Genomic DNA, 10576 nt, shown 5'->3' with positions numbered 1-10576 from the left:
AGTGTGCAGTGGCGCGATCTCAGCTCACCGCAAGCTCCGCCTCCCAGGTTCACGCCATTCTCCTGCCTCAGCCTCCTGAGTAGCTGGGGCTACAGGTGCCTGCCACCACGCCAGCTAATTTTTTGTATTTCTTTTTAGTAGAGATGGGCTTTCACTGTGTTAGCCAGGATGGTCTCGATCTCCTGACCTTGTGATCCGCCCACCTTGGCCTCCCACAATATCCTCCTTCTAACTACTTGAAATCATACAATATATTATTGTTAAGTATAGTCTTCCTACAGTGGTCTAGAACACTAGAGCTTATTACTCTTATCTAGCTATAATTTTGTATCCTTCAACAAATCTCTTCCTAACCCTTACTTTCCCCTACCCTCCCCAGCCTCTAGTATGATATATTTGTGACTTCTATAAGATCAACTATTTTTAGCTTCCATATGTAAGTGAGAACATGTGGTGTTTAACACTCTGTGCCTGACTTACTTCACTTAACATAATGTCCTCCAGCTCCATTCCTGTTGCCACAAATGACAGGATTGCATTCTTTTTTTTTTTTTTTTTTTTTTTTGAGGCAGAGTCTAGCTCTGTCGCCCAGGCTGGAGGGCAGTGGCGCAATCTCGGCTCACTGCAAGCTCCGCCTCCCGGGTTCACGCCATTCTCCTGCCTCAGCCTCCTGAGTAGCTGGGACTGCAGGCGCCCGCTACCGCGCCCGGCTAATTTTTTGTATTTTTAGTAGAGACGGGGTTTCACCGTGGTCTCGATCTCCTGACCTTATGATCCGCCCGCCTCGGCTTCTCAAAGTGCTGGGATTACAGGCGTGAGCCACCGCGCCCGGCCTGCATTCTTTTTTATGGCTGAAAAGTATTCCATTTTGCAAATATACCACATTTCTTTATCCATTCATCTGCTGTTGAAAATCTAGGTTGATTCCATATTATTAATAGTGCTGCAATAAAAATGGGGGTACAGATGTCTCTTCGATACACTGATTTCCTTTCCTTTGGATAAATAATCAGCAGTGGGATTGCGGAACCATACAGTAGTTCTATTTGTAGTTTTTGGAAGAACATCCATACTGCTTACATTCCCACTAACAGCGTATAAAGAGTTCTTTTCCTTTACATTCTCATCAGCATTTGTTATTTCTTTTGTATTTTTGGTAAGAGCCATCCTAACTGGGGTTAGATGATACCTGATTGTGGTTTTGATTTGTATTTCCCTGATGATTAGTGATGTAGGAACATTTTTTTTCATGTATTTGTTGATCATTTCTGTCTTCTTTTGAGAAATGTCTGTTCAGATCATTTGCCCATTTTTTAAATTGGATTAGGTTTTTGGGGTGGTTTTTTTGTCTTTGTTTTGTTTTCGTTTTTTGTTGTTGAGATGTCTGCATTCCTTGTATAATTTGGTTATTAATCCCCTGTTGGATGAGTAGTTCACAGATTTTTTTCCCAATTTGTAGATTACTTTTTCACTCGGTTGTTTCCTTTCTCATTCAGAAGTTTTTAAATTTGCAATAATCCCATTTGCTTACTTTTGCTTTTGTTGCCTATGCTGGTGGGGTCTTACTCATAAAATCTTTTCCCAGACAAATATCCTGAAGTGTTTTCTCTCTGTTTCCTCTAGTAATTTTAGTTTCACATCTTGCATTTAGGTTTTTGATACATTTTTAGTTGATTTTATATTTATTGTGTTTGTATAGGGTGAGGGGTGAAGGTCTAGTCTTGTTATTTCACATATGGATATCCAATTTTCCCAGCACCATTTCTTGAAGAGAGTGTCCTTTCCCCACTGAGTGTTCTTGAACATTTGTTAAAAGTCAATTCGCTGTAAATATGTGAATCTATTTCTGTATTCTCTATTCCATTTCGTTGGTCTATATGTCTGTTTTAATGCCAGTACTGTGCCACTTTGCTTACTACTGTTTGTAGTATGTTTTCAACTCTAGCAGCAGATCTTCAGCTTACTTGCTTGATTTCTTTATTAAGCTCAAAACTGTGTATAGTTGTTCACTGGAGTCTTTAATGATCCTTTTTAGTCCTATGGTATCTATTGTGACATCTCCTTTTTCATTTCTGATTTTATTTATTTGAGACTTCCCTTTTATCTTAGTCTATCTAATGGTTTGTTGATTATATCTTTAAAAAAAAAACTTTTTCTTTTGTTGAACTTCTTGTTTTTTTAGTATCAGTTTCATTTACATCTGCTTTGATCTTTATTATTTCTTTCCTTCTACTAGTTTTGGGTTTGGTTTGTCCTTGCATTCTATTTCCTTGAGATTCACTGCAGTTTATTTGAAATCCTTCCAGCTTTTTGATGTAGGCATTTATTAATATACACTTGCCTCTTAGTATTGCTTTTGCTGTGTCCCATAACTTTTTGTATGTTGTGTTTCTACTTTCATTTCTTTCAAGAATTTTTTAAATTTCCTTTTTAATTTATTCCTTCACCCACTGGTCATTCAGAATACTGTTCAATTTCCAGTTATTTGTATAGTTTTGAATGTTCATCTACTATTGATTTCTAGTTTTATTCCATATAGTCAGATAAGATACTTCATATGATTTCAAAGTTTTTAAATTTTTGGACACTTATTTTATACCCTAATACATGGCTCAATCCTTGAGAAAGTTCCCAGTGCTGATGAAAAGGTTTATTATGTAGTTGTTGGGTAGGTGAAATGTTCTGTAAATGTCTGTTAGGTGCAGTTTGGTCTATCATGCAGTTTAAATCCAATGTTTCTTTGTTGGTTTTCTGTTTAGGTGATCTTTCCAATGCTGAGAGTAGGGTGCTGAAGTCAACAACTATTACTGTATTGGAGTCTATCTCTACCTTTAGATTTAATAATATTTGCTTTATATATTTGAGTGTTCCGATATCAAGTATGTATATATTTACAATTGCTATGTTCTCTTGCTGAATTGATCCTTTTATTACTATATGATGTCCTCCTTTGCCTGTTTGTGCGGCTTTTGACTTGAAGTCTGTTTTGTCTGATTTATGTATAGCTACTCCTGATTGCTTTTGGTTTCTGTTTGCATGGAGTATCTTTTTCCATCCTTTCACTTTCAGTCTATGTGTATCTTTAAGTTTCTGGTAGGCAGCATATAGTTGGGTCTTGTTTTGTTTATTTGTCTTAACATATTAAATAAGTCTATCTTTTAAATGAGAAACATAATGAGTTTAAATTCAAAGTTATTATTGACAGGTGAAGACTTATACCTGTCATTTTATTGACTGCTTTCTGGTTGTTCTGTATACCCTTTGTTCCTTACTTCCTTGTGGCTTATTCTTATAGTTGAATGATTTTCTGTTGTAATAAAATTTCTTTCTTTCTCTTTTTCCTCTGTGTATTGGCTCTAGCAGCAAGTTTTATAGTTTCACATATTCTCATGATGGTGGTTACTGTCTTTGAACTTTCAGATGTAAGAGTACCTTGAACATTTTTTGTAAGGCCAGTCCAGTGATGATGAATTCTCTCAGTTCTTGCTTGTCTAAAAAGGATAGCTTTGCTGGGTATCATATTGTAATACTCTTGGCTGACAGGCTTTTTTCTTTTTCTTTCAGAACTTTCAATAGGTAACTCTATTCTCTCCTGGTCTGTAAGGTTTCTGCTGAAAAATCCACAGTTAGTCCACTAGCAATTCCCTTATATGTGACTTGACACTATTCTTTGCTGTTTTTAGAATTCTCTTTGACTTCTGACAATTTGGCTATAATGCGCCTTGAAGAGGACCTCTTTGGGTTAAATCTACTTTGGGTTCTTTGAGTTTCCTAGATGTGGATGTTCATCTGTCTTTCAAGATTAAGAAGATTTCAGCTATTCTTTCAATAAATAAGTTTTCTACAACTTTTCCCTTCTCTTTCCTTCTGGAACTTCCATAATATAATTATTTGTTCACTTAATAATCCTATATTATTTTGCCCCTATAGGTTTTCCTCATTTTTTTTTCCTTTTTTATTTATTTATTTTTGTCTGTGTTATTTCAAAAGGCTTGTCTTCAAGTTGCAGAATTCTTTTTTCTCCTTGGTCTGAATCTGTTGTTGGACCTTCTGATAGTATTTTTTATTTCATTAATTAAATTCTTCAGCTCTAAGATTTCTGATTGGTTCTTGGTTATATCCATCTCTCTGTTGAATTCCTCATTCATATAATGAATTATTTTCCTGATTTTGTTGAATTTTCTATCTATATTCTCTTGTATCTCACTGACTTTCCTTAATATTATTATTCTGAATTCCACTTCTGGCGTTTTGTATATTTTCTTATGATTAAAGTCTGTTACTAGAGTATCATTATATTCCTTTAAAGGTGTCATTTCCTTGCTTTTTCATGTTTAATGTGTCCCTATGCTGATTTCTAGGCATCTGGTAGAAGAATCACCTCTTCTAATTCTAGGGAGTATGATAAGAGACTTATAAAGATGGGCCCTGGGTGTCAGTTCAGTGAAGGTGCACTGGGTGTGTTTCTGGTTGGACACAGTAGTGTTTGTCTATGCAGTTTCTTCAGTTGTAATCCACACTCATGACATTTATGAGTGGCTCAGTGGTCAAGGCTGAGAGAGTATGTGGCAGTGACGGTACAACTTTGCCATGGGTGGGCTTGCTGGGCTGTTTCTCAGGTCAGGGTGCATGCATGCATATGGTAACTTGTCCAATTTAGGGTCTGGTTTGCAGCCTGTTATTCTGGCTGGGGGCACAGGTGCACAGCTGCTAGGCCAGCCTGGGGGAGTGCCTGCCAAGGGCTGTTTCTAAGGTCTAGTACATGGCTACACAGCTTCTCAGCTGGCCTGGGCGTGTGTCTGCTGGAGGCAGCCCACAGGGCTATTTCTCAGGCCTGGAACAGGTGCACACAGCTGCTCGGCTGGCCTAGGGGCATTTCTGCCAGAGGTGGTCTGCAGGGTTGTTTCTCAGACCCAGAATATCGATGGCTAGCCTGGGAGGGTATTTGGTAGGGGCAGCCTATGGGGCTGTTTCTCAGACCTAAGACAAGGATGCACAGCTGCTAGGTCAGCCTGGGGATATATTTGCCATGGGCAGCCTATGGGGCTGTTTCTCAGACAGGGGATGCAGACACACAAATGTTCGGTCAGCCTGGGACTGTGTCTGCCAGAAGTCACCCTATGGGCTGTTTCTCAGGCCCTGGGCACAGACACACAGCCACTCTACCAGCCTGAGGGTGTGTAAGCCCCTCAGTGGTTCAAGGATCTCTCCTGCTCAGGGGAGGGTACACAGCAGTTTGTCTGGCTCAAGGGCAGGTTTGCCCTGGGAGGACTGCCGGACTTTTCCTCTTGTTTGAATGTGGGCAGTAGGGATTGGTTTCCCTACTGCGCAGGACCAGAGTCACAGCCAATCATGGGCCCAGGCTCTGAGCAGCTGAAGCTGTGGTGTTCAGCCACCCATCTGGACTTGGTGGAATGAAGATGGAGTCCCAGTGCTGGAGAGGTCCAAAGGCTAATGATACCCAGAAGAGTGCACACTCCAGAGATGGCTCTGGTCTCAAGATGGCACCATGCTGCAGCAGCTTGACTCACAAGGGGTGGGTGGGGAGTGAGGAATGCACACCTTGTACTCCTAATCTGGAGCAAGGCAGCTGTGTGAATTCCTAGGAGCTCTCCAGATTAGAGTCAGGGTTTGCAAGAACTGTGGGATTCTCCTGTAGTAAGTAATATAGATGTTTGTGGTAGCAACGGAGACTAGTAGGAATCTTCTGCTTACCTTTTCCCCACAAGGGGAAGTCTCTCCTGTTTGTGGACCAATCTGACCTGGAAAGGGGAGACGGAGCTGCAGAGGCTGGGTGTCTCCACACTGCCCTTCTGGGCTTCCACTCACCAAGTGCCAGGTTCTCTATTCAGTCATCTTGCTAAAGCTCTCTTGCTAAAGTCCATAAGTGTATTTATTAATATCAACAACCAGATAGAGCAAAACAAAGACATTTTTTTTTTAATTCGAAGATGGCAGAGAATAAGATTAAGATCTAGTTGGCAGGTTCCCATCACTCCTTAAAGACTTTCTTTGTCTCAACCTTTCAGCAAATTAACAACGGCTAGCTTAATACACATAGCAGACCCTCAAAAATGTTCAATGAAAGAATGGCCCTACCCAACACATAATATAAGAACTATCAATCTCTGGTGGGGTGGGGTAGGGGAGAACAGAAATAAGATGGTAATAAGGAAATTCTCTAATAAACATTTTCTCCAGGAAAGTTTCACAGAACATGAATTTTAGCTCTACTAATTTGCAATTTGTGATAAATCAAGTTGAAGCTATCTATGCTCAGTACTTTTAAAAGGCCATTATGATTAATAAACTAATTCATAGTTACTGGGCACTTACTATGCAAAAGACCACAAGCACAGTGCTTTTCACACAGTATCTCATTTAATCTTTAAATCAACTTTATCCAACATAAACTATTACCCTGATTTCCAGATGCGGGAAACTGAGGCATAAAAACGTAAAGTAACTTGTATGATGTCACACTGCTCTTCTGTGAAGAAAATGGGCTTGTAAGCAAAGTCTGTCTAAATCCAAAGCTCTATGACCTCAATACAGTAAAACAAAATAACACTAATTAGCATCTGATAGCCTTTAAAAACGGAACACAGAAAACTTCATTTTAATAAATGTTAATTTTTAAGAATTATATATTGACATAATGTACTAGTTGCCAATCGTTCTTTCACTTCATTAAAAGAAGCCTCTTCCTCTATTTGCCATTTCATTAACCTACTCTAGTTACTCTGGATATTTAACCATAAAATTTAACTTTTCATAAAAATGAGTCCATAATTCATCTTTGTATCAGAATATCCTCTATCCTCAGCCCAAATTTCTGAAGGTTTAATATATTTTAATAAAAAGCAAATAATCTTGTAACGTGTATGGAGATGTGTATTCACCCTCTCTTTTTCTCTCCCTCCTTCTACTAACTAAAAGCTGGCTACTGCTACCAGTATCTCCACAGTCTACACATTTCTTTTCAACATATGCATTCTACCTAAGTTGTAAAGAAAGGTACACAATGATAAATTTTAAAACCACATTTAGGAAGAAGATGACTATGTTTATGTAATGAGGATAATAATCCAGCTTCACATGTATTCCCATCACATCTCTTGCTTTGCCTTTAACCAGTGTGAAAAATCTTTGTTAATTGTATTGCTTTTTAATATAATTATATCCCCCACAAAAGAAAATAAATACATACTACTATACCATACCAACATAACATTAATTTGGAAATAGAAATCATAATATATTCAGGAGACTTAGGGTTAAAGCCCTAATAGGTTTAACTGCAGAAGGATCTTTCATTACATGATCACATAAAATTGCGTCAGTGACAGATTATGTAGTAAATAATATTCAGGAAAATATTTATCTATAATCTCTTTATCTTACATATATAACATTCTGTGTGACTGCATATACTGATATATAATCTCATTCTGAAAGAGTATATTATAAATACATACAAAAAAGGGGTTATAGCTATGCCAAAAGTAAAAAAAAATAAAACTAAAAAAAAGTCTTGTCTTTTATGCTATTAAATCTCCAACATAACATTGCATCAATTTCTTGCATAAATTCAAATAACTTGTACAAATATTTGTTTTTAAAACCTGGGCATGCCACCACCAGTCCAGTCCAATAGCCCATCTACTCTAACAGCCTGTCTTTGACAGTGACCAACAGTGGATGCCTCACAGGACAGCATACACATAACATAATGTATATAATTATGCATCACTACACCATTATCCCAAGTGGTAGTTAGATTATATCCTGAAAAAAATTAAAACAAATTATAACCCCTCTCCCACAGACACTCTATAATTTCTCATAAGGTAATGTGAAGCCTCCTTTATAAAGCACATACTTAACCATAATATAAGTCAACGCTTTGTATGACAACTAAAATGAGAAGCTGAACCCAGAAACAGAACTTAAGCTCATCAAAACATGATTTGCCAAAGGGGGATTTTCAATGAAATGAAAAGCATCTGATTTGCTCAATTAAAAAGAATCATTTGCAAAACAGATGAGCAAAATTTAACTAAAGGTTTTAAAAAGCAAACTACAATTTCTACCCAAGCCATAACATTTCATGATATGTAACACTATTTTCCAGAGCATATGATAATGCCTGTATTTTTAACTCCTCAGAGAAATGACATTCACACCTGTGTCATCATGGTTTTAAATTAAGCTTGAACTTATTAAATGCTCATCCAGTGTGCAAAGCCACATAATACAGAAATCTTGGTTTGGTCTTTCAGGAAGCACTGCTTCCTAAACAATTACAGAGAAAAAGAAATGTACTACATTTTTTAAGACCTTTGGAAAAGATAATTCTCTTGGTAATGTATGTAGGTATTGATTTAACAACCCTTGTAGTCAGGAAATAATACCTAACTTAAATTCTCCATGGTAAAATTTGAAGTAATTTTCTCTTTTTCTGACCTCAAATAAGTTGGGAAACATCGAGTCATACAATATTTCACATACATTCATGTGTTGCATAACAATGTTTCTATCAACAATGGGCCACATATATGATGGTGGTCCCATAAGATTATAATGGAGTTTTTATACCATATTTTTACTGTACCTTTTCTATGCTTACACACATAAATACTCACTATTGTGTTATAACTGCCTACAGTATGGTAACATGCTATACAAGTTTGTAGCCTAGGAGCAATAGGCTGTGCCATATAGCTTAGGTGTGTAGTTGGCCATACCATATAGGTTTGTGTAAATACACTCTATGTGATGGTAAATATTCAGTGTCAACTTAATTGGCGTGAAGGATGCAAAGTATTGTTCCTGGGTCTGTCACTAAGGGTGTTGCCAAAGGAGATTAACATTTGAGTCAGTGGACTGGGAGAGGCAGACCCACCCTCAATCTAGGTGGGCGCTCTAATCAACTGCCAGCATGGCTAGAATAAAGCAGATTTGCTGAGTCTTCCAGCCTCCATCTTTCTCCTGTGCTGGATGCTTCCTGCCCTTGAACATGAAACTCCAAGTTCTTTGGCTTTTGGACTTTTGGACTTACACTGGTGGTTTGCCAGAGGCTCTCAGCCTTCAGCCAGACTGAAGGCTGCACTGTCAGCTTCCCTACTTTTGAGGTTTTGGGACTCGGACTGATCCACTACTGCTTTCCTTGCACTTCAACTTGCAGATGGCCTATCGTGGGACTTTACCTTGTGATCATGTGAGTCAATTCTCCTTAATAAACTCCCTTTCATATATACATCTACCCTATTAGTTCCGTCCCTCTAGAGAACCCTAATATATACTCTATAATGTTCACACAATGAAACTAACAATACATTTCTTAGAACATATCCTGTTGTTAAACAACACATGACTATATTTGAAAACCTTTATTAATGTCTCTTTTTCTAAGTCACTGCATTGCAGAACTAGGAACCAAAAAACAGTCATGTATTGAGTTCAGTTTTATAATTTTTCTCTGCTATCTATCATAGCCCAAGAGACAGGTCTCAAAATTACTAGCAAACCCATAGTTTTTACCAAGAACTTCTTTTCTCCCTAATACACTCTTTCTCAAAAAAAAAAAAAAAAAAATTATATTTCAGAACAAACCCGAAAATGTAGAAGAAGTAGTTTATAAGAGACAGGAGCAAGAAACAATGCATATAAAATTCCAATGTAGACACTTCTTTCTTACCTAAAATAGGGGATCATTTAATGAAATGTATTGCTCAAAACCTCTGGGACAGAGCTGAAACTGCAATGCAATATCATAAAATCTGCAGCTGTGTTGCTGTTCTTAATAGTCCATGTTGCTTTCTTAGACCACAGGAAGCCCAAACACACACTGTCAGACCTAAACTTACCTTCACAGGAATTGACCAAAGCAGTGGAGCAGTTATGATAGACCATGCAGCAAAACGGTTATTGAAAAGATTGTGCACACTCTTAGGAATTTTCTACTCAAATAATTTGCTCACTCCAGAAAAGCTGTTTCCAAATATCAAACCTTTCTTTGTAGGAATTAAAACTACAGGATAGGCAAATGTCTCAATAAGTCCTCTGTTTGGGCTGCCATAACAAATGACATAGACTATGGCCTAAACCACAAACATTATTTCTCAAACTTCTGGTAACTAAAGTCCAAGATCAAGGTACTGACAGATTCAGGATTCAGTGAGGGCATTCTTCCTGGTATACAGACAGTCAGCTTCTTGCCTATCTTCACATGGCAGAAAGAATTATTCTCTCTCTCGTGTCTCTTATGAAGGCATTAATCCCATTCTCTTTTTTAATTAAATAGAGACAAGGGTCTCACCATGTTGGCCAGGTTTGTCCCAAACTCTTGGCCTCAAGCAATCCCCCTGCCTTGGCCTCCCAAAGTGCTGGGACTACAAGCATTAGCCACTGCGCCCTGCCAGATGTCATTCTTAAGGGCTCCACTCTTATGACCTAATTATCTCCCAAAAACGCCACTTTTAGACACCATCATTCTGGGGATTAGGTCTTCGACATATATATTGGGGGTGAGGGGTAACACAAACATTCTGTCCACAAAAGCAAGTAAACTGTA

At 38.0% G+C, this 10576-nt stretch overlaps 1 protein-coding gene across 3 annotated transcripts in view; it reads right to left on the bottom strand.

The window, feature by feature from the left end:
• RAB28 (RAB28, member RAS oncogene family) overlaps positions 1-10576 on the bottom strand; it is a 120318-nt gene that overhangs the window by 82050 nt on the left and 27692 nt on the right. The window lies entirely within an intron of this gene.

Source organism: Mandrillus leucophaeus, unplaced genomic scaffold (genome assembly GCF_000951045.1).
Source record: "Mandrillus leucophaeus isolate KB7577 unplaced genomic scaffold, Mleu.le_1.0 Scaffold261, whole genome shotgun sequence".
Lineage (NCBI taxonomy): Eukaryota > Metazoa > Chordata > Mammalia > Primates > Cercopithecidae > Mandrillus > Mandrillus leucophaeus.
This window is presented reverse-complemented; position numbering and strand designations above follow the sequence as displayed.